Source organism: Macrosteles quadrilineatus, unplaced genomic scaffold, assembly GCF_028750875.1.
Source record: "Macrosteles quadrilineatus isolate MER2022 unplaced genomic scaffold, UCM_ALF_1.0 Scaffold_47__1_contigs__length_942521, whole genome shotgun sequence".
Classification (NCBI taxonomy): Eukaryota; Metazoa; Arthropoda; class Insecta; order Hemiptera; family Cicadellidae; genus Macrosteles; species Macrosteles quadrilineatus.
Genome location: NW_026542640.1, coordinates 826872 through 851866, shown reverse-complemented (window position 1 = coordinate 851866; position 24995 = coordinate 826872). Strand labels below are relative to the sequence as shown.

The window sequence follows — 24995 nt, the reverse complement described above, 5'->3', positions numbered from 1 at the left end:
GACATCAGAACGAAGCAAATAAATTGCTCCTGGGTCTTACCATGAGACATACGGTTATAGCTTATTTCCTAAGGAAGATCCGTAAAGAAAATAGCACGTTTTATACGCATAGATGCGACCGTGAAGCTAAATGTGGGGCTGAGCTCCGTGCTGATATGGTCGATGCAAAGACCCAGGTCTAACTCTCCCACCCACTTCCACCTTCCCCCACTCAACCACCCACTACCATATAACACCCGGTAGCTACGCAGGGAAATTTGTCTTCCCCTCAACTGCAATGTCACCCTCTAGTACACACACAGCCGAATAGCCACGAGGATAGTTAATTTGGTTAAGGTATACGTTCAGGTATACGTAATACGTCCAGTGTGAAAATTTTCAAAATATTTCAGAATAGTTTGTTCTGGAATGGTTTGCTACCGACTATAGAACTCGGCCAACGAGTGATAACCAAATCGGATGGATATTCGGTAGTGAATAACAAACAAAAACATATGCCTCGCTTGCCTAACGATCGTGGCCGTCACATCTGTTTAATCAAGACACTGCAATTGTGTAAAGTTTCTCCATGTAAAGTACAATTCTTACAATCTAAAAGTCAGTTTAGAAAACAAAGTTGACTCAAGTTTATTCCACGTCAGTAAATCTTAACTTATGATAGCTATCGATCTAGGTAAAGGTTTTTTTTTTCAAAAGTAGTCTGGGAATAGATCTCATCCCCTCTTTGCAATACAATTGATCAGAAAATCAAATTATTTTTCGATAACAGTTCTTTAAAACGATTATCGTAAGGTAATCCCATGGATGTCATTACCTTATTTGGTATTTATTAGTATTTCCTGTAATGGTTTCCCTTAAGTGATAGAGGTGTGATACATACTCCTTTCCATGATGAAATCTGAGAGAGTATTATTTCGCGATAAAACATCACTCAGAACCAGATGTGCTTGCTACAAGTTAAAGTTGCTACAAATTATGTAAAGGTTTTAACTCGGTAGAAAATGCTCTAAGTGATAACGAGCAAATTCTTGTTATAAATGTGTAGGGCATTAAAATATGCACGTTGTGTTATGCACGTTAAAATACTGAATACTGAAATTAAGGTTTGTTATTTTATTTAAGAGTAATGGAGTATTGAAGGTGATTAGGGTAGTGTCTTTGGCATGAAGGGGAACTCAAAAGTTCTAGGTATTAATATTTTAATTTAATTCAAACATCCCATTCAATTTGAGGAAATATTTACAATCCTAACTTTGAGGGGCCAGTAGGTGGGTCAAGGAGTGTATGTTGTATGCTAGTTTTAGGCGTTAACCTTCAAACATGATATGCAAAGAACATATTTGCAAAATAAAAATCTTGATTAAATTGACGGATAAACTGTTAATAGGAAATTGAAATTTGTTGCATGTTTTAACTCGGATGTAGTTCGTTCAATAACAACCGGACTATTAGTTCTAGATAAATAGACTATTTATACCTTCAAAAGTTTAGTTAGTTTCAATAAGTTTTGTTTATTTAATGTTCTTGGCTAATGTTTTTGCAATATCTCAATAATTGTTATTTTGATACTTAACTTCTTCAGTGCTAATTTCAGTCCTCTAATTGATCGAATCATAAATTGATTACTTAAAACTTATTTCACTTATTAAAAAAAAAATTAAATATCATAGTTTCATTTTTTATCAAAGCGATGTTTTATATTTGGTTATAATAATGTTCGGATTGTCATGCAGAATACATATAGATCAATTATCGAACAACATGAAAGTAGTCGTGGGTAGCTCGCAGGGAGAAGGAGGGTCTTTCATTTCCCCGTCCCGGGACAACAACACTGCGCGAAGTGCACGGATCTGTGTTGGCAGTCGATAGATTCTAGTCGCCACTTTAGAATTTAGAGTAGATCAAGTATTTTTTTGTTTTATGAAAATCGAGAAACTATCAATTTTCACCGATAACCATTTATATTGGCGGATGTGTCTTGTGCTTTAGTGTGGATAACTCTGTACCAGGTAGGTGAAATCTTTATTGATTCTACTCTACTAACCAAACCCCTTCCATATAAACCCTTGCCAAAGAATATCACCGAAAACCCTCACCATTCACCAATCAAGATTTTATTATCTTGTTTACAGGTCACCTAATGTACGTTTTAGTGATATTTCATTCATGATTCCTTTAGAAGACTTTTCTACATTCGATTCAGAAAATTTGATAACATTTTATCTTAAGCTTTCATAACATTTTATTACAAAATTCTAAGTGTGTACTCTCACAATCTATCGAGAATATTACTGCTTTATGTGTAGATAAATTGTAACGTAAAAACCAAATATTGCAAAGGATGTAGCCAACGACAGGATTCTACTTTTAAGATTTGAAAACGTTTCTGTTCATTTCGCAATTCCCTTGGGCAGTACTGGGCTTATTGCATCTCCTTTGTCTTAAATCGTCTTAAATCTTAAATCAAGATAACTATTTTTAATATTACGTGACCTGATTTGCTGTAGCTATACTTATTTTTATCATAACAGACATCTCCTCTCCTCGTGTACCTAACTCTCTCATCCCAGGGATAAGCTATTTTGAGAATAAAAAATTGAATCAAGTACTAAAAAGCAACATCACTCACTGGGTATTAATTACACTTAGTAGAATTTTCACAAAATATTAATAACATTTAAAAAATGTTATTTCCTAAAACTAAATGGCTTTGAGTTAAGTTTTTCATATTTTTACTCTAAATCAAATGTACTTAAAATTTAAAGGTAGACGATACCAAAACTAATGTATTGCTTTTCATACAATTTATTCACAGAATCAAACAGATAGCTTTATCTAATTTGAAAAGGTCCAATTTGTAGCAAGTTGATAATATACATGAACTGAAAACTAGAGCATTTACCTTAGTATATATCTCCCGCCTGTTGATTAAGTAAAAAACATGGTTTGGATCTGAACAGCTATAAAAGAGGAATCATAAAATTAAAATAAAGATATTATTTTGTTTATATGCTTTAAATTATTTGGAGTTTAAAACACCTTTAGTATATGAGGTGAAGATCTAACCATTCCCATGTCACACCAACTTGTACGGACAAGTAGAGAAATCGTGGTGATATTCCCTGTGGTCAACATCAGTCCGCTAGTGTTCTCATTGTGCCTCCCAACACTCCCGTGGTGGTAGGTTAGTTGCGCATCTAATGACCCTAGGGCCATAATAATGGGGAGGTTAGTTCCGCATTGGGATCTGGTGTTCCCCTTTAAGGTCGATTCACACACATCAGTCCAGTCACAGTTCCGTTACAGTCCAGTTGCAGTCCAGTTACAGTCCAGTCACAGTTGCATCCGCAATTTCACATTCAATTGTCCGTCAGTTGGTTTCAGTCAGTCTTCCGTCTCTAATAATTACAGTAATTTACAGTTAAAAATTTTAAATTATATACCTATATTATATTAAATTATCATTGTCCATCTTGTTGATAGTTACAAACAGTACTCAAAATACAAACGCAACCATTTAAATAACAATAACACTATTTTCTAACATCAAACAGTTCCGTCTGGCGTCCGAACAATAAAAAAATATCGGTGAAAAGAAATCTTAAATTGACTGACGGATGCCGGCAGAGAGACTGACGGGACTGCAACGGATGGGTGTAGATAGCGCAATAGAAAAACCATTATAGAATATTTTTGTTAACTGTGACGTGTCTGAAGTGACTTTACTGTGACGTGCCGTAACTGATGTGTGTGAATCGACCTTAAGTAGGTAGTTTAGTTGCGCATCGAGGAACGGCCAGCAAAACGTATAAATGGCGAAATTAAGAACAACAAGGTGGCCTTAAATACTCTGACGCAGGCTGATATTTCCTACATTAAAAACTCCATGAGGAAAGCACGTTTACGAACGCATCTGAAGCTTCCAAAATCGATGGGCAAGGTGAGTTTTCATTATTTACCTACATGTACGTGTATTTAACCTATGAAAACCAGCCGACTATTTGATTTAATGACTTATTAGTACAACAATCAGTATTGCAAACCATGATATTAATAAAAATATACAGAACCCTCGATGATTTGTAAATCTTCATTAATTTATGTTGCTGTATTGATGCCATTTAATTATATATTTATATATTTTTGGCGAATTTCACTATAGGGAAGTATCTATTACCGTAGGTGGTACGGTAAGACTAGAGCCAGTCCCGATATAAATTTTCATTTTAATGTCCTAGAGCTAGAGTAGAGGCCAAAATACTATTCGTACAAATATAAAAACGTGTATATAAACACACACACACACACACACATATATATATATATATATATACTAGAAATATATAGTCCATAAACACGATAATTTGAGTGATTTTTGTACGATTTTGATGAAATTCGTCTTGAATATATATGGCAGAATAAACTTCAATGAGTTCACAAACCAGCATGATCGGCAGCATGCGGCTATCGGGTAAGACGGGAATATTTTTTCGAAAACACTAAAAACAAGGCCAGCTCCTGAAATATGATAAAATATTTACAAGGCGGGTTTATTATAACTGTTATTAACAGCGTGAGTATTTCCATTAGTTGCATACGCTTTTAGTTGGGTCTTTTAAACTCAAAGAAAATTGTGACTATTAGTTTTAATGTAACTTCTGTAATACCGGTACTAGACAATTGCTCGATTACAAACAACAGGCGCGCTAGGTTTGTTTTATATTTTTAATTTGTTATAAGATGCTGACAAAGTTTAAATTTTTTCATATGACAGTTTTTAGCTTACTATCTGAGTATTTAGCATTTTGTAACACGTACTTGACACTCTCACAGCTAGAGTAGTGAGACTTTTTTAGTTTGAAGATTGCGGCTTCACGTGACAGGGTGCTGGCTATACATGGGTAAATGGTACCATAGACTAAGCAACACAAGTTAAGGGGAGTATGCTTTATCTATGATGGTACATACTGTATTCATAATTTTTTACTGGCTAGGATCGGTGAAAAAATATCTGTAGGCTATCAGCTTTGGTAAAAAAACTAGAGACATTGCTACAACTGGAACATGCTACTTTAACTTTTAACTAATTCGGGAGTAGCATCTTTTTATGGATTATTTCAGTTGATTGGCCTTTTCGTACGCTTCATTACTCTTTATAATTTCAAGAGATCTATTGTTAAAGCCGTCAATGCGCAACTAACCTACCGGATTATAACCCAGCCTACGGGACCCGGAGTAGTGTAGGTAGCAAATGCGCAACTAACCTATCCCCCTCTCCCGTCACCCTCCCATAAACTTACCAAGTTATTGTAGAGACCCAAATTATTCATATACAAATTTGTTGTTAATCCACTTGATTTAAAAATTAAAATTACTAACACACTCACATTTTTACAAAATAATTATTGATAAATAACACAAATCTATTTATTGTACCTTTATTTGTATGGTAAAAAATAAACCTCTGATTTTACTATCTGACATATTATGAACGTAGTAGACATATTATGAACGTCTTTAATGGTGCACCATTGCGTAATAGACGTCTTTAATGTTACACTATTGTGTGAGAGACGTCTTTAGTGCTACACCATTGCGTAATAGACGTCTTTAATGTTACACTATTGTGTGAGAGACGTCTTTAGTGCTACACCATTGTGTAATAGACGTCTTTAATGTTACACTATTGTGTGAGAGACGTCGTTAGTGCTACACCATTGTGTAATAGACGTCTTTAATGTTACACTATTGTGTGAGAGACGTCTTTAGTGCTACACCATTGCGTAATAGACGTCTTTAATGTTACACTATTGTGGGAGAGACGTCTTAAGTACTACACCATTGTGTAATAGACGTCTTTAGTGCTTCACCATTGCGTAATAGACGTCTTTAATGTTACACTATTGTGTGAGAGACGTCGTTAGTGCTACACCATTGTGTAATAGACGTCTTTAATGTTACACTATTGTGTGAGAGACGTCTTTAGTGCTACACCATTGCGTAATAGACGTCTTTAATGTTACACTATTGTGGGAGAGACGTCTTTAGTACTACACCATTGTGTAATAGACGTCTTTAGTGCTTCACCATTGCGTAATAGATGTCTTTAATGTTACACTATTGTGTGAGAGACGTCGTTAGTGCTACACCATTGTGTAATAGACGTCTTTAATGTTACACTATTGTGGGAGAGACGTCTTTAGTACTACACCATTGTGTAATAGACGTCTTTAGTGCTTCACCATTGCGTAATCGACGTCTTTAATGTTACACTATTGTGTGAGAGACGTCGTTAGTGCTACACCATTGTGTAATAGACGTCTTTAATGTTACACTATTGTGTGAGAGACGTCTTTAGTGCTACACCATTGCGTAATAGACGTCTTTAATGTTACACTATTGTGGGAGAGACGTCTTTAGTACTACACCATTGTGTAATAGACGTCTTTAGTGCTTCACCATTGCGTAATAGACGTCTTTAATGTTACACTATTGTGTGAGAGACGTCGTTAGTGCTACACCATTGTGTAATAGACGTCTTTAATGTTACACTATTGTGTGAGAGACGTCTTTAGTGCTACACCATTGCGTAATAGACGTCTTTAATGTTACACTATTGTGTGAGAGACGTCTTTAGTACTACACCATTGTGTAATAGACGTCTTTAATGTTACACTATTGTGTGAGAGACGTCTTTAGTGCTACACCATTGTGTAAGAGACGTCTTTAATGTTACACTATTGTGGGAGAGACGTCTTTAGTGCTACACCATTGTGTAAGAGACGTCTTTAGTGCTTCACCATTGCGCAAGAGACGTCTTTAGTGTTACACTATTGTGTGAGAGACGTCTTTAGTGCTACACAGTAGTGGCGAACCCAGAAAGATACCCCACTTTAGACACGTTTTTCCCATGTTATTCTTATGGGGATCATTTTTTGGCCACCAATTCCAAAAATCCTGATCTTTGCTTAAATATCCCTATATAATTGTTAAACCTTATTTCTTACTTATTCCCTATATATATATTCGATATCAAGCAAAAAAAAAATATATTGACCCATGCATGTGTATATGTATAGTAGTATAGTTTGTCGGTGCCGTTTTTTGTGGGTCGACATTTTTGGGCTAACTCCCCGCCCATGCCTAATTGTGAGTACATCTACCATTCCCCTTTCCAGATGTTATATTGACTGATTTGATATGTCAATATATATTTCTATTTCAAATCCACACCCATTCACAAAATCGAGCGTGGTTTGCACGTGCTCCCGGCTCATGGCGCGGGCGCGATCCTGGTCGCGGGCATACTCCCGGTCGCGGGCGTGCTCCCGGTCGTGGGCATACTCCCGACTCATGGCCGGTCTTCTCATGTCTAGTGGCAGCTCTTGATTAAGTCTTGGGTGGATGATTTCTAGTTAAATTGTAAATATTTTTCAATTTCTAAAATTTTATAAATTTCAAAAATTTCAAAATTTCAAAAAGTCTATATATAGAGGTGGCATCGGCCCCAGACCTCATTCCTAAACATGAAGCCGTCATGTCAACACTGCTCCGTGTCACTCTCCAACAAGAGCAATCTGATTCGTCACTACAAGGTAATACATCAAATGAAGGTGAAACTGTGCAAGGTTTGTGATTTAATCTGTGATAATAACATGGCTCTAAATTCACACATATTACAAAGTCATAAGACTTGTAATTTCTGTAAAACAAATGTTGTTGGACATTTTAGAAGACATGCCAATTCTTGTATCAATTGTCCATACACGATGATTAAATTTGTTGGCGAATCAATTAGAGCTGAACTCGAAAATACTCTCAAGTCTTGTCCTCTTCCGATAAAATGGACTTTAGTAAGGAGAATCAAATTTATAAAATATTCAATGAATCAAAATGGAAAATTAGTTAATGAGAAAGAATGTATTGCGGATTTTAGAAGCCTTACTACCTTAACTATTGAGAAGAGAGATTTAAAGTCTCAAATTGATAATGCACTTTTAAAGATTGATGCTTCCATACACAAATATCAAGCCCAAGGCAGTGGATGGATATATGACCATACTAAATATTGGCAGTTGCATGTTTACAAGTATAAGCCCCTAACTCCAAAGTCATATATTCCCACGCCAAAAAGTATTCAATCAAAACATGCAGTTCTAAATATAAAAAATTCAGACAATAAATGTTTTCTTTGGTCAATTTTAGCAGCTTTATACCCAAGGAACTTTAATGAACATGCTGAAAGGGTCTCGAACTATACACCCTATGAAAATCAGTTGAATATGACAAACATAAAGTATCCTGTGAAAATATCTGATATAGATAAATTTGAAATACAAAATAATATAAGTATTAATGTATTTGGGGTTGAAGACCAGAAATGTGTATATCCATTAAGAACAAGCAAACTAAATAGTAATACTCACGTAGATTTATTATTATTACAAGAAGGTCGTAAATCCCATTACTGTTTAATTCGTGATTTTGATAGGTTAATGCTACGGTCTACAAAAGATAACAATAAGAAGTATTTTTGTAAGTTGTGTTTACAACATTTTTACACTAATGATATATTAGAACGTCACACAATATATTGTAAAAACTTTGATGCCCAACGAGTGGAAATGTCTAAACAAGATACGTTACAATTTAAAAATTATAAATATCAACTTAAAGCCCCATATGTAATTTATGCAGATTTTGAATGCTTTATAAACTCTAATATACATACTCCATCGGGATTTGCATTTGTTGTAGTAAAAGATTCAAAAATTATTTCTGAAGAGTTGTACAGTGGCACAAATGTTATGGATGTGTTTTTCGAAAGATTATTTCTGACTTATGACTTCATTAAAAGTCAAATGTCAATATATATTCCCCTTCAAATGACTCAAGAGCAAGAGGCATCTTTCCAAAACTCGACGCATTGTCACATTTGTGAAAAGCCCCTATATTTTGATAGGGTACGTGATCATTGTCATTCAAATGGCCAATACCGTGGAGCTGCCCACAATGATTGTAATTTAAACTATAAAGTAACAAAGAAAATCCCAGTATTCTTCCATAACTTAAAAAATTATGATGGTCACATAATAATGCAACATTTAGGGAAGTTTAATAATCGTAAAATTAATTGTATAGCTAAGGATATGGAAAAGTATATTTCATTCTCTATCGATGATTTAGTATTTTTAGATTCATACAACTTTCTATCCCTTCCATTGTATAAATTGGCTTCCAATTTAAACACATTTAGATTCATACAAAATCCACTACTACAACGTAAAGGTGTATATCCCTATGAATATATGACGGGACCAGATAAGTTTGCAGAGTCTCTACCCCCAATTGAAACATTTTATAGTACTCTAACTAAAGAACATATCTCTCCCATTGAATATGAACATGCAAAAAATGTCTGGACCCATTTTAATATAAATAATTTACAAGAATATCATGATTTATATCTTAAAACAGATGTATTGCTACTGGCTGACGTCTTTGAGACATTTAGAGACCTGTGTTTAAAGGATTATAAACTTGACCCTGTACATATGTATTCACTTCCTGGATTAACATGGGAGGCCTGTCTTAGAATGACTGGTATAAAATTACAACTATTTCAAGATATTGACATGCATTTGTTCATAGAAAGTGCAATTAGAGGAGGAGTCAGTATGATTTCCACACGCTATGCAAAAGCCAATAATAAATATATGGGTGAACACTATGACCCCAATCAAGAGAGTGTGTATTTAATATATTTAGATTGTAACTCACTATACTCCACAGCAATGTGTGAGCAACTACCTGTGGATGGATTTCATTGGACAAATGAGGTAGACTATAAAATATACAAATATAATCAAAATGATGAGTTTGGATACATTTTAGAAGTTGATTTAAAATATGATAAAAGCTTACATGATTTACATAATGACTATCCATTAGCACCAGAGAAAATGAATGGCAAATTAATACCAAATTTAAATGACAAAACTAAATATATTTTACATTATAAAGCATTACAAAAATATGAGGAATTAGGTTTGGTTGTAACAAAATACCATAGAATTTTAAAATTTAGACAATCAAAATGGCTTGCACCCTATATTAATTTTAATATTGAAAAACGAAAAAGTGCTAAAAATGATTTCGAAAAAGACTTTTACAAATTGCTAAATAATAGTCTCTTTGGTCGAACAATTATGAATCAACGCAAGTTTCGTGATATATATCTCAAGGATGAGTCACTATTAACAAAATATGTCACTAATCCAAGGTTTGACTGTAGCAAAAAGTTCGATAACAATTTGCATGCTATACATTTGAATAAATTAGTTGTAAAGTTTAATAAGCCTATATATTTAGGCATGACCATTTTGGATATAAGTAAAGTAATAATGTATGATTTCCACTATAATTATATGTCAAAATTTAAGAACAAAAGATTTCTAATGACAGATACAGATTCTTTAATGTATTCTATAGTTACAGAGGACTTTTACAAGGAAATAGAATGTGACTTGCACTATTTTGATACTTCTGGATATAGTAAAGACCATTTCTTATACTCTGATAAAAATAAAAAAGTCACAGGCAAGTTTAAAGACGAATTAGATGGTCATATTATGTATGAATATTGTGGTTTAAGACCAAAGTTATATTCTTACATTCCTCTTAAATGGTTATATGAAGAAGACAAGCAAGCTTTAGAGGTCAAGAAAGCTAAAGGAGCTGATGGTGCTACAGTTAAACATCTCCTTAGACATCATCATTATTTGAACTGTCTTGCAACTGGGCAAGATTACTATGAGAATGTGACAAGAATCAAATCTACAAACCATCATCTTCAAACCTTAACCATGAACAAGAAAGTACTATCATTTGACGATGACAAGAGGTTTATTCTGGAAGATGGCATCAATACTTTTGCGCTTGGTCATTATAAAATTGATCAAACATAGCCAATAAATTGTATGTGTAGATTTGTATGTGTTATTCAATGCTGCAAAATAAATGTAAATGTTAAAAAGCTTTCAGTCTTTCATTTATTTACCCTTACCATCCTCTTGATAGAATTGGTCGAACATAAATCTATATTTACCATTATTCTTTGACCTTTCTTTGTCTATTACGAAAAAGCCATATTTAGTTTTATCCCAACATTGATGACAGAGATTTTTAAATTGGTCAAATGAAAAGTCATTACCAACATGATTGTGATATACATGTTTTAAATTTAAATCATCTTGTTTGAATAATATTAGAAAATTTACATTATCACGTAAATGTTTGTGTACTTTGCTGTAAGATTGACACAAGTAAAAACAGTTAATATTTTTATGTCGACCCATTGAGAAAAATTGTGTAATATTTGGACTATTTATATCATCAAATACAACAACTGACTGTGATTTTACATCATTTGGTGTGATTTCACAGTCAGTAAACGTGTGTAATTTCACTTCGTCACACAAGCTAAATATTTCAATTATTTTTTTATATTTTTCTTGTTCTAAAGATTTAGATATTAAATATAAGTTTGTAAATTTTAATCCTTCCTTTCTTACAATTAAATTATAAATTACAACCGTCTTCCCACTTCCACTTGGACCACAAATAACACATCGAATATTGGTAGGAAATAGACCCAACTTCTTTGGTATATTTTCCTTAGTATGTACTATTTTAAATTTGTGTTTTTGTTGAATAAAAGACATTTTTTATATAATAAAAATGGTAAAAAATGATAAGAAAACATGTAAAAAGGGCAAAGGTTTATTCCTAAAGCCTTACAGGGGTCGAGGGTTATTGAATACTCTTATAAATAACCTTCCATTCCCACTTCACATACCAACCTATCAGTACTGTGGACCTGGAACGAATATACGTGAGAATTTAGCTAAAAATGTACCTCCAAAAAATAAGTTAGACTCTTATTGTAAAGAGCATGACATATTCTACATGAATAATCCCGATACCACTGCTCGGAACAAAGCAGACATGAGATTAGCAGACTTAGCTTGGACTAGAGTTACGGCCAAGGATGCAAGTCTCGCTGAAAAAGCTGCTGCTTATGCTGTAACGAATTTGATGAAGGCAAAAGCAAAAATGGGAATGGGATTAAAATTTAATAAAAAAGATGGACAACTATCAGCTGTTAGAGGCCGCAAAAGACGTGCCTCACTTCAGGGGGGTGTACCTAAAAAACGAGCAAAAATATCTAACACCAAGAGTAAAAGAGTGCGGAATAGTTAACTTAGACAGTTCATCTGGTACACACTGGACAGCATATCGTAAAAATAAAGATATTGTAATTTATTTTGACCCATTTGGGATCCAACCTCCGAAAGAAGTAATTAAATATTTTGAGGGATATAAAATCTACTATACAACCGATCAAATACAAGATTTAAATAGTTCTATTTGTGGAATTTTATGTTTATCATTCATAAAAAATATTTCTTTATAAAAATGGATTCATTTACTATAACATTTTCGGGTACAGAGCCAGAGCTAAAGTCAGTGTTCTTTCCTCCCATAGAATTAAATGATGATTATGTAATTGGATTAGTAGATTTTCAAAGTTATAATTCTATATTTAATGTTAAAAAACCTCTAAATACTTTAACATATTACAAAGTAGAGAAAATAGCATTACCAAAAGGAGAGATCTTAGTTGATGATTTAAACAATTTATTAGATGGCAAACTTAAAGTTATAATGGATAAAAATGGAGAAGCATTAATTAATACTAAAGTCAAACTTATATTCAAAGGGCTTATTCCAAAATTAAATCAACTTAAAGGCAACAAATTAACCATTGGAGAAGGTGATGATGTTTTCTTTTATGACCACAAAGCTCCAATTATAATAGAAATTTCTGAAGGTACATATGAGGTGGTTGAGCTTGCAAAGGAAATTCAAAAACAAATCCCAGAATTTTTCCTTACAGCTAATAATCAAAGTATGAAAGCGTCATTACATTCTGTCCATGTGTTTGATTTTACAAAGCCTTGTTTAGGTTCTGTTTTATTGGGATTTAAAGGAGTTTCTACTCCTGGTATTCCATTCGAATCTACAAATAAAATAAACATTAATAATGTAAATGTGATTAGAGTAAAATGTAATATTGCAAACGGATCCTATTTAAATGGCAACAAATCACACACCATACATAGCTTTTATCCAGAAGCTCCTCCTGGCTACAAAATTATTGAAGTTCCAAGAAATATTATATATTTTCCTGTAAATAAGAGAAGCTTAGATGTTGTCAGTATTACATTTGCCGATCAGCACGACAAGGCAATTGACTTTAATGGAGAAGAAACTACAATTACTTGTCATATAAAAAAGATATGAGAATTTATAAGAATTTATCTATAAGTGTACAAAATGCTAGGTTCCTAAAGTCAATAGGACTAAAGTTAAAATTTTCTATTAATAAAAATGGAAGATTTTCTAGACGTTACAGGGAAATCCCAATTCGACGATAGTGTGGTTAAAATTACAAATCACTCATATGTTCCCCACAACACTTTAGCAATAAATAATTCTGATGAAATTCGAATATGTATTAATAATCAAGATTTGTTAACTCTCCCATGTAGGAGTTATCTGTATATTAAGGGAGAAATTGAAAATCATGATAAAGGTCATTTTATAAATAATGCATTTGCGTTCTTATTTGATGAAATTAGATACGAAGTTGCAGGTAAAGAAATTGACATTGTAAGAAACCCAGGAATCTCTAGTCTTATGAAAATATTGAGCTCTTACAATAAAACTACTAAATTGTCAAATGTGGCATTTGATTCTGACACGAATTTAAAAGAGTTCCATAAAGGTGGAAAGTTTAGTACATGTTTGCCATTAGAGTTGTTAATGGGTGTGTTTGAGGATTTTAATAAGGTTTTAGTAAATGTCAAACAAGAATTGGTGTTGAAAAGATCCAAAAATGATTTGAATTGCATATTAACAACCACTAATGCTCCAGCCAGTGGCACTGCTGATACAATTCCCAAAATTACACTTAACTCCATTCAATGGGTTATGCCACATGTGATACCATCAGATGGGGAGAAGTTACAATTACAAAAGATGTTATTGCAAAATAAAAATTTGCAAATTGCATTTAGAAGTTTAGAGCTGCATGAACTTCCATCATATCCCAATACCACAAGACATACATGGTCAGTAAAGACGTCTTCAAGTTTGGAGAAGCCTAGGTATATTATATTTGGTTTCCAAACAGCTAGAGATAATAGTGCACGAAAAAGAACTGATGAATTTGATCACTGTAAATTAAAAAATCTCAAAGTATTTCTAAACTCTGAATATTATCCTTATAGTGATTTAAATCTTGACTTTGAACATGGAGATGTCTCTAAAGCTTATGAGATGTTTATGAGGTTTAGAGAGAATTACTATAATACTATCCCAGATCCTATGATTAGTAGAGCTGAGTTTATGAAGAAATATCCACTAATTGTAATAGACTGTTCTAGACAAAATGAAACAGTGAAGGAAGGAATTGTTGATATTAAATTAGAGATTGAAACTGCAGAAAATGTGCCAGCAAATACATCTGCATATTGTTTGATAATACACGATAAAGTGTTTGAGTACAATCCTTTGTCAAATGAGATAAATAAAATGTAAATAAAAGATGAAAAACATTCAACAAGAATTGGTTGACTCTGCAAATCAAATACGAGAGAAATATAGAGCTTTGAAACGTGGCAAGTTTCTAGAGGCTGAAGAGAGGTTCCAAACATTCCAACCTTTAATAGAGCCATTAAAAGAATTAAAAAAAATCACATCAGAGAGGCCACGAATGGAGATTCTCCCAATGACTCCATCTAGAATACCAATGATACCAAGATTACAACCATTACAACCACACACCCCACAGAAATTAGATTTTGGTCTTTTAGCATCAGACTATTTAGGAAATTACCTCAGTAAAAGTAGTATGACAGACACCACATATGGTATTAGACGAGAAGCAAATAAATTTTTTATTGGAAATAAAGAAGTTGAAATTGGCAATGATGATGTTACAGTTGCAAATAAAACCTACAAGGGAACAAAAGGTTTGTGGGAATTGTTAACTTTAAAAGAACCTGAGGATTATACTCAGGCTGATTTGCAAAATTATAAAGAGATTTTGGAAGCTACAAATGGACATTTAAAGAGTTACAAAGATGGTGCACCAATTTCAAGTAATAGACATACTAAATATCTTAATATAATTAAACCTCTATTTAGATCTGTTGGTGAAGGTTTGAGGCAAGTGACTGGTAATAAAATAGACTATATTTATTGGGATGATCCTAATGAGCTTGTAGATAGGTTAAGACTGCTATGGCTAAGTCGCCAAGCTGGTAACTCGGGAGTGGATAATGAAATAGATTCCATTATTGAGGAATTGAGAGAAAGCGGAATTATTTATTAAATAAAAATATGTTTATAGATAAATTTTATCGTTTATATAATCCATATAATAAGCCTGCAGAACCTAGGGCGGCAATCATGAGTAATGAACCTACTTTAAATTTACAAGACGATTGTTGGAATGGTTTAAACCATAAAATTGGTAATGTTAAAGATGGAGAGTTTGTAGATGATGTGTCGACTTTGGGACAGACATTAACTAGAAAAGGTGATGTGTTTTTACAAGGTAAAACTAAATATGAGTTTTTAGAATCCAAGAATAAAAATTGGAATGCTAAAAAACAGAAAATTACTAATGTGGAAAAGGGTGAAAGTTTAGATGATGTGGCCACTTTACAACAGACTTTAATACGAAAAGATGGTGGTACATTTGTACAAGATAATAATAATTATGAATTTTTTGAATCAGAGAATGGTGTTTGGAATGCTAAGAAACGGAAAATTACTAATGTAGAAAAGGGTGAAAGTTTAGATGATGTGCCCACTTTACAACAGACTTTAATACGAAAAGAAGATGGTAAATTTGTACAAGACGATAATAATTATGAATTTTTAGAATCAGAGAATGGTGAATGGAATGCTAAGAAACAGAAAATTAGTAATTTGATGGAAGGTACAGATAGTAAAGATGCTGTGAATGTTTCACAAGTTCCAAAAATGGAAGCAGGCTATTGGAGTTTTAATAGTAAAAGGTTAGTACGTGTTAAACCTGCCATTGATGACACTGATTGTGTTATAAAAGAACAGACTATAACTTTTGATAAAAAAGAAAAATGTTGGGATGCCAAAAAACAATTTATAAGGAATCTACCAGAGGGGGAACATTTGGATGATATTTGTCTAATGTCACAAGCTATGCATTACGATGGATCAAAATTTGTATATGGAGAAAAAAATTTTAATTTGATGGAATATAATCCTGATTTATTAGTTGCTGACCCCACATCTTTGAGTGGATTTAAGTATATAGATAATAGACCATATATACCAGAAAACTATGTATTTAAAAGAATGGAAGATAATCTATTGATTGGGGCTAATGGTAATGTATTTACAGTTACAGGAAAGGATGATGTTATAAAAAATGAATGAAATTGCATACGAACTTCATAAACCTGCAAGAAAGAGTTTTGTTAGAAGGTCTTTTAAAGTATTGGGTATAAACGAAACCATACAAATAGATTTAATTGATATGCAAAACTATGCTAGAGAAAATTCTGGCAATAAATATATTTTAACTTTAATAGATACATTTTCTAAAAAAGCTTATGCTGCTCTACTAAAGAATAAGACAGGGTTAGTGGTTACAGAAGCCATTAAAACCATTCTACCAAAGGGGGTTAAAAACATTCAATCTGACAATGGAAAAGAATTTTTTAATCAATATTTTAGCAAACTAATGAAAAAATTAAATATTAATCACTATCACACATTTTCTACAACTAAGGCTGCAATTGTGGAGAGGTTCCAGAGAACTTTAAAGAATTGGTTATATAGGGAATTTAGTGCTCAGGGAAGTTATAAATGGTTGGATTTACTTCCAAAGTTAATTCGAAAATATGATAATAAAGTGCATAGATCTATAGGAATGAAGCCTAACCAAGTGAATGTTAAAAATAGTAAATATGTGCATGAGAGGTTGACTTCTAAAGTAGTGCAAGTTAAAAAGCCAAGATATAAGGTAGGTGATAGCGTGAGAATTTCCAAGTATAAACATGTGTTTAGTAAAGGATATACCCCAAATTGGACAGGGGAGTTATTTACAATAGCAGAAGTTAAGAATACAAAGCCTGTGACTTATATCTTGAAAGATGAAAATGGCAATATAATTAGGGGAGGATTCTATACAGAGGAGTTGTTAAAGACCAAGTATAAAGACATGTATTTGGTAGAGAAGGTAATTAGGAGAAAGGGTGATTTATTGTATGTCAAATGGCTTGGGTTCCCAAGTAGCCAGAATTCGTGGATTTCCGCAAAGGATGTCCAAGGGAGCACGCCCGCGACCAGGATCACGCCCGCACCATGAGCCAGGAGCATGTGCAAACCACGCACATACATGTGAATGGATGTGGATTTGAAATAGAAATATAGACAACAACATATTGACATATCAAGAACAACTAGAAAGGGGAATGGTAGATGTACTAGCAATTAGGCATGGGGCGGGGAGTTGGCCCAAAAATGCCGCACCCCAAAAAACGGCCGCGACAAACTATACTACTCAGTAGGCCTACACATACATCATATTGTGGTCAACGGTCATCTTGTGCTGTATACCGTCACACTTAGAAAGCAATATGATATTTAATAATATTTACGTTCCTTTTACGTGTCGTGGTCGCATGTGTTTGGATGTTTACATACATTTTCTGTTTCCATTTTAAAATGAAATACCCCCGCCGCAGCAAACCTGCAGACTAAGCGAATTTCAACTTGTCTGATTACATTTTTACTAAAATATTTCCATAAATAAGACATATTTATTCCCTATTTAAATAACATTAGATTTAACGAGTGCTTAGGTTTGCTGCTACGGGGAAGGTAAAAAGTATTTGTTGACCATACCTCAATAGTATAGGATGAAATGAATAAATTTGCCAAATATTATCAATATATGTCCATAAACAAGTAAACTACAGCAATTTTCATTTTCGCCATAAGAATAACATGGGAATTTAAAATTACACCATTTTTGAATTTTCTCCGTGACCGTTAGGCATACAACAGCGCTTCAATATACTAAATTATTTCTTTTTTTAAGCTCTACAAAACGGTTTAAAAAGAAATTGCAAAATTTTTTGTTTTTAGGGTCAAAAACGGGAAAACCCCATTTTCACCCCATAAAACCCCCCATAAACCCCCGTTCCCATGGTCCGATTATGCTGGATCGCGAACTCGTTCGAATAAACGTAGGTTTACACGTTTGTACCAAATTTCATCAAAATCGGATCATTTTTGCTTGAGTTATCGTGCTAACGGACACACACACACACACACACACACACACACACACACATATATATATATATATATATATATATATATATATATGAATTTGAACGGATGGTGTTTTTGGCCTCTAGGGACCTCAAAATAAAAAATTAAATCGGTCCCGGGTCCAGGTCTTACCATGAGTACTTATTCCCTATATGGGAAATTCGCTAAAATCTGTTCTAGAAAAACTAATAGGCCTAATAAGAGAATACCCCCGCCGCAGAGAACCTGCAAACTAAGCAAATTTCAATTCGTCTGATTGGATTTTAACTAATATATTTACATTGACAAGTAATATGTTATTCCTTTTTAAATGCCTTAAGGAGTGCTTAGGTTTGGCACTACGGGGAAGGTAGATTATATTTTTTGTAACATCAATAAACCCATAAATCCATTACCAACATTTAGCTGGCAGTGGCTATTTTTATCAATAAATATGCTAATTCCAAATACTACTATATTTTACTTGCAACGTTTGTTGGTGATTCTATGATTATACGCATTCATCAATGTAGCCTACATTTACGACTAAGTTATGGTTTTCAGAAAAATATGACAACATTTAAAGTATGCCCAAATATGTTTCGTGTTTTAAAATTATAGTATAGGCTACCTACCTCTGTCTCCATTAAATAAATGTCTGGTTTTTAGGATGTCTGATTTTAACAGGTTAGGTTCATTCAAAATCCATTTAACTTTTTTAATTTAATAATAATTCAACTTAACATTATCCCCAGGAATTAGTTTGTAGTTAAAAAAAATAATCAACTAAGACATACTTCACCTATGAAAAATACTTCTTATAATAATTCTTAGACAATTCGATTATCGTTCTAGCACAGTTGGTTTATCTATGCTGTTTATTATGCTTTTTAAAACATAGTAACGGAACAACTCGAGCTTATATCGACTGACGCACTCATATTTAGCAGCAAAAGGCAATTAACACATTATCATCGTCATATCGGTGTCAGGGTGGATGATATACTCCTTATCGACCATTGATATTACCTCGCCTGCAGTGGTCCTAAACTCTCAACTGAGCTGCTTTGAATCCTCACATCGGCATAACTTTATTAAGCGACTCCTTCGATTAATCGCCAGTTGTTATCGATTTTGTGATATAACAAATGATAATGCAAACTATTGTTATTTAATCATGTGGTTGGGTGAGGCAATGTTACTCAACTATTATTATTTTTGTAAGTTCGCGTTTGAGTTTTGGGTGGAAATGTCTGTTTGGGTTCCCCTGAACCAAAAAAGTGGATTTTGAAAGGCATCTCTGTTTGTGCGTGCGTGAATGTCAATGTGTACATAGCTCCGGACTACATCTGTGCCAGTTTGTTGATACCGTTAATTACGTTTGTTATACCAATCTGTCAATTGCTCTATCATGTATCAAGAATTATATAATACGTGTCCTTCAATAAACCTTGGTCTCAGCGTCTCACTGCCAAAAGCCATACCTATATATTATACGAGTCTCGGGTACACGAAGGATTCAAACATGTAGCGTCATAATGAGATACGTTTATTTCGCATTGCAATTTTGAAACTCTGCTATGATGTACAAGCTACGCGTGAGAAGCTGTAATGTATTCATGGTAGGCTTCCACAATCAAAACAAACGGTTGAAGCTGCCCCGTTGGATTAGCAAATATAGTGGCAGACGTTTCGCATGTTTTGAGGATTGAGTTTTAGTTTGCCCTGAATGATTGATGCAGCGCGAAACTTCGGCCAGTATCTTTGCCTTTTTATCCCCCGAATATCAAGATTCAATAGTATACTCTGCCCTTAAAAGCCTACAACCAATGTCAAGAAACCTGTATGGGTCCGTAATGTTGTGTAAATAATTTAATATTAATATTTTACTCTGAACGCCTGGAACTGTATAGCCACTTTGAAACCTGGAAATGATTGCGTATCCAGGACTTCCGTGAGTTTATAAGAATAACTGTGAATAATTATTTGAATGAAGAATATAATTATTATAATAGAAGTCGACGTACTATTATTATCACAGTTAAAACAAAATCTGCATACTATTTTGTCACTCAGTATGAAAGGGAGGTCGGGTGGGAACTGGTCTATTCGTAGAGCGGAGGGCTTCGATCTTCAAGATCCCAGGTTCAAATCCCGCCAATTCACAATCAACTTAAAATATGTTATAATGCCCCCCCCCCCTCTAGATGTAGCCTGCAATAATATGCAAAACAGTTCCGGACAAGAGCCTAACATCTTGGGAACTAAACACTAATTTTGAATCGGCTTTAGAAATTATCTACAACTACTGTACTGGTCGACGAAAGTACAATGTGAATTCTTTTGTGATGATCTCGATTATATTTTTACTTATAATAAATTGTAATAATGTTTTTTTGATTGAATGGGTAAGTGTTATTTTTGGAGGGGTTGGTTGGGTACCTAGACTAACACAATCTTGGCAAGCATCATCTTGGCAAACTCGTTAATGTAAATGTTGTTAATCTTGCACAATAAACGACTTATCACAAGCCAATGTCTTTCTGTCTCACTGTTGAGCTCGAGCTCACATTGAGATTGAATCTGAGTAGGGTTGCACGCACAACTAAACGTTTTTGAAAGTTTGGCGCAGTTGTATGGATATTTAAATGTTTGGAAATACCATAGTTATTAAAATATGTTGTTTTGATTTCCTGGAGAAAGCATCGTTCTAAAAGGTACTAGACGTATAAACATAAAGTACTAAAACTGGCCATCTAATCCGGAATTTACTTAGAACTTGCATGGAACATGAGATGAAAACTGAATCACAGTTGTATCGATAAAATAACTAAAAATATTGGTATAGGAAAGGGTGTCGAACACCGAAGTTAACTTTAAAGAATGCCAAATTATATTAAAATTCAATCGTTTCATAAAATGTGACATGAGCCATAAGACCTTTTTTAGATACCGTACACATGTTATTAGTTATATTAATTATATTTTAATAACTAATTAATATATTATTAACTAATTACATATTTATATGACACATCAGTTAATTACAAATGGCTGATGTTTTGGTAGTATCGTGAGCCAGTATGATTAGAATGAAAATATTTTCTAAAAATGGTATTGTTGCTTAAAATACGACTCTTCTATTTAATGTAGGAGAATGTGTTGTTCCTTGGGACAGGTTCCGTCTCATAATTTTCCACCGCATATATAACAACTTTTTTCGTTGTTTAAAATATGATTTAATATTTAACCATTTAACCTGAAAAACAAGAATGCTGCAAGAATGGAACAATTATGCTGATCAAGAAGTTATTTAATATTTAATCAAAAACTATTAAAATCATTGTCTCTCTGATCGCAAAGTTAGTGGCATTTTGTTTGTTTTTTTAGCTGTATCGGTTATTTGGCATTTTATTTCTTTTTTCTATTAAATCTTTCTCAGGAGAGTCTGTAAACCATAAACCATGCTGTCATCCAAGTGGTTTTGGGCCAGCTTTTGGAAAACGGATGAACGAACTCAGTAGTAGGCATAGTAGATCTTACAACCCTCAATAATTGGTTATTAACATCTTTCGTCGGCCTACACCCATTTAATTACTACGCCTATTAATATAAAAGTGGACGTAGAAACAAAAAGTGTCTTCTAAAGTAAATTGATGTACATCAGGATGTCCCAAGGTACAACACATGGCTGGGCACTGCAGATTTATTTTTAACTCTTTTATAGGTTATGTTTGGTAGGCATAAACTCAACTCGATGCTGTTTTAAGAAAATGAATACAGTTTTATTTTAAGTATCTCTATAACATAAAATAATAACATTTTTTGACTAGTAGAACAGTTTCTTTGCTCTGCTAAAAAGTTCTAAAAAGTAAAAAGTCTGAATGTAGGCGGTTAGCATTAGTGTATTTTAATTTACTATTTTCATTATTTATTTTTCTTTGTTCGCCAATATACATATCTTAAAGTTTTTCTTGCGAAGCAGTGACCTCTGAAGTAAGCCACTTGACATGAGAATCGTTCTTACAAATATAAATGGCTTTGAGGAAACATAATAGACAAAACAAGAATAAAATTCACTAAAAGCATCATTTGTGTTAGCAAGTTGTGTCTTGGGTTAGCATTTAGATGGGTTTTAAGCTGATGTTCAAATGTAGAGATGTAAGGTTTTGTAAATGTTCGCTTCTCTCAACTTTCTTCTTAATTGCATAAGACCTCAACTTCAAATTGAAAACAACTATGCAGTAATCTGATAGGAGAAGTTGTAGTACAACAGTTCAATAAAGCTGGTTTTTGAAATCGGTGATCAGGTAGTCAAGCTGGCTATGCTTGTTTTAGGTTTGATCAATTATTTTATAACGTTTAAAGGTGAAATGAAGGTTATTTGAACTGAGTAAATCATTTAAACAGTCCTTCTCAAAGGTATTCTCAAATTATCAATTTTCAAGTCATCGCAAACTAACAAAGGCAGATCACAGAAACTCTTCTTAACCATACGTATATAGTATCTTCAAAAACAGTAAAAAAAAATGATACAAATTAGATTTACATGGTGCCATGCTGTAGACATTCATTAAAATGAGTTTAAAATCTTTACACTTAACGATAGGCTACAACATTCAAATATTTCTTCAACTGATAAAGTATTCACATCGGTAATAGAATATGTAAGTGCTCAAAGTGGCTAGCTTGAGGCAAAACTAAAATGGTTCAATTAAATATTCGGCACAAAGATGGCAGCACAATGACGACCATCGCAAGGTACAACACCTTCCCCTACTGGGATATAAATCAATCCAATTAATTAATCGCTGCCGTTTAATCATCAACATATTGTTGAAAGAGATTTAGCAAATTGTGTGGACTATATTGGCTGATACGTTGTCATGTTCTATATTATAGGATACGTCCAATTCAATTATTCAGTTTTACTTTAAGATTAATCATCCGTATATATGTTACACTCAAACTCCGAATTCGGACAATGTCCTAAATTTCCACCCACTTCAATGTGGACAGTGTGAAATACCCACGTCAGGGAGTGAGCATTTTTATTTGGACATTGGCCGAAGCAACATGCCCATACCGCGTTGTGTGTAAACTGATTTACTCAAATGCAGAAGTCGTTTGACGTTCTTCAGCGATTGAGCAAATCCGAAATACCCACAACGTGATGTGGTCAAAAGTGATTGCCCACGTTGGATTTTGGGTATTTCTATTTTGCTCAAACGTCGAAAAGCCTGTAAAAGCTACTGTATACACAAAAAGTGACATAAAATCCACAACCACTGGGTATAGGGCCTAATAAAATTAAATTGATGTTTTGAAATTTATAAATGTACAAGTATAAAAAATACCCACACCGCAGCAAACCTGCCGACTAAGTGAATTTCCATTTGTCTGAATTTATTTTCAATTTAATATATTTAAATAACATTAGGTTTAACGAGTGCCTAGAGGTTTGATGCTACAAGGAAACTAATAAAGTGTGTTTTTTAGTAGAGTATTAATAGCTTAGTATAAAATAAATAAATTTGCTAAGTTTCATAAAAATATATCCGTAAACAAACAAACTACAACATTTTACAATATTCTCCTTAAGAATAACATGGGAATTTTAAATTTAAAATTTTTCCCCGTTACTAATACCCGTACAAAAACTCTTTTATATACCAAATTATTTGATTTTAAGCTCTTTAAAATGGTCTAGAGAGAAATTGGGAAATTTTGTGTTTTGAGGGTCAAAAATGAGAAAGACCATTTTTTACCCCATAAAACCCCTCGTAAAACCCCGTTCCCATGATCCAATCATGCTGGTTCGCGAACTCATTTAAGTTTATCCTGCCAATATCTTTAAACCAAATTTCAGCAAAATCGGACAAAAAATACTCAAGTTATCGCGTTCACGGATTATATAGTTAAAATTGTAAACGTTTGTACTATGAAGCAAATTTAATGAAATAAATCACTCATTCATTCTTTCAGTCAGTTCATGTTACATTTGTATTCTACTTGTTGGATACTACAGTATATTGTAGACGTGCTGCTACGGCATATAAAATTGCATTTGATGTATAACTTATTTTTACGATTTACCTAAACAGTTCCTCTTGCAACCACATCTTAGAACCTTGCTTGGATCCAGTTGACATCATTACTTCTTTGCGCGCGTTTAGTTGCTGATTAAGTTCATCCTCGGTGCAAATAAATCTATTTAGTGCCACCTGGAATTGGTTTCCTGAGAAACTATTTGTCCAGAACTCCATGTTTTGTACCAATAGCGTTGTAGTCATTGTGGTTATTATACACTGCTATTACAGTTAAGAGCTAGTGTTCCTTGATCAACCACTGAACCTAAGGTTAATTTTCTTTCCGTTTTCCTTAAAAAATTTTCTGTCTGCATTTTTAAGGAAGTTACACAGTTTTCTCGTGTTGTAACAATAGATTCTTGAGAAAATAAGAGTGCACAAAGGTAGGTCGTTATACTGTTCTCTATTTAGGTCTTCATTATGGATATCCTGTGTGAGAACGAGATGATTCTGCGTTTGCGCAAACTAGAA

The 24995-nt window shown here is 33.4% G+C and overlaps 1 protein-coding gene across 17 annotated transcripts in view; it reads left to right on the top strand.

The window, feature by feature from the left end:
- Positions 1-1898: 1898 nt before the first annotated feature.
- Positions 1899-24995, top strand: part of LOC129005957 (RIMS-binding protein 2-like) — a 245772-nt gene continuing 222675 nt past the window's right edge. For all 17 annotated transcript variants that reach the window (XM_054435014.1, XM_054435013.1, XM_054435010.1 and 14 more), the window contains exon 1: positions 1899-2009. The gene's annotated coding sequence lies outside the window, so the exon portion shown is untranslated. The remainder of the gene's footprint in view (positions 2010-24995) is intronic.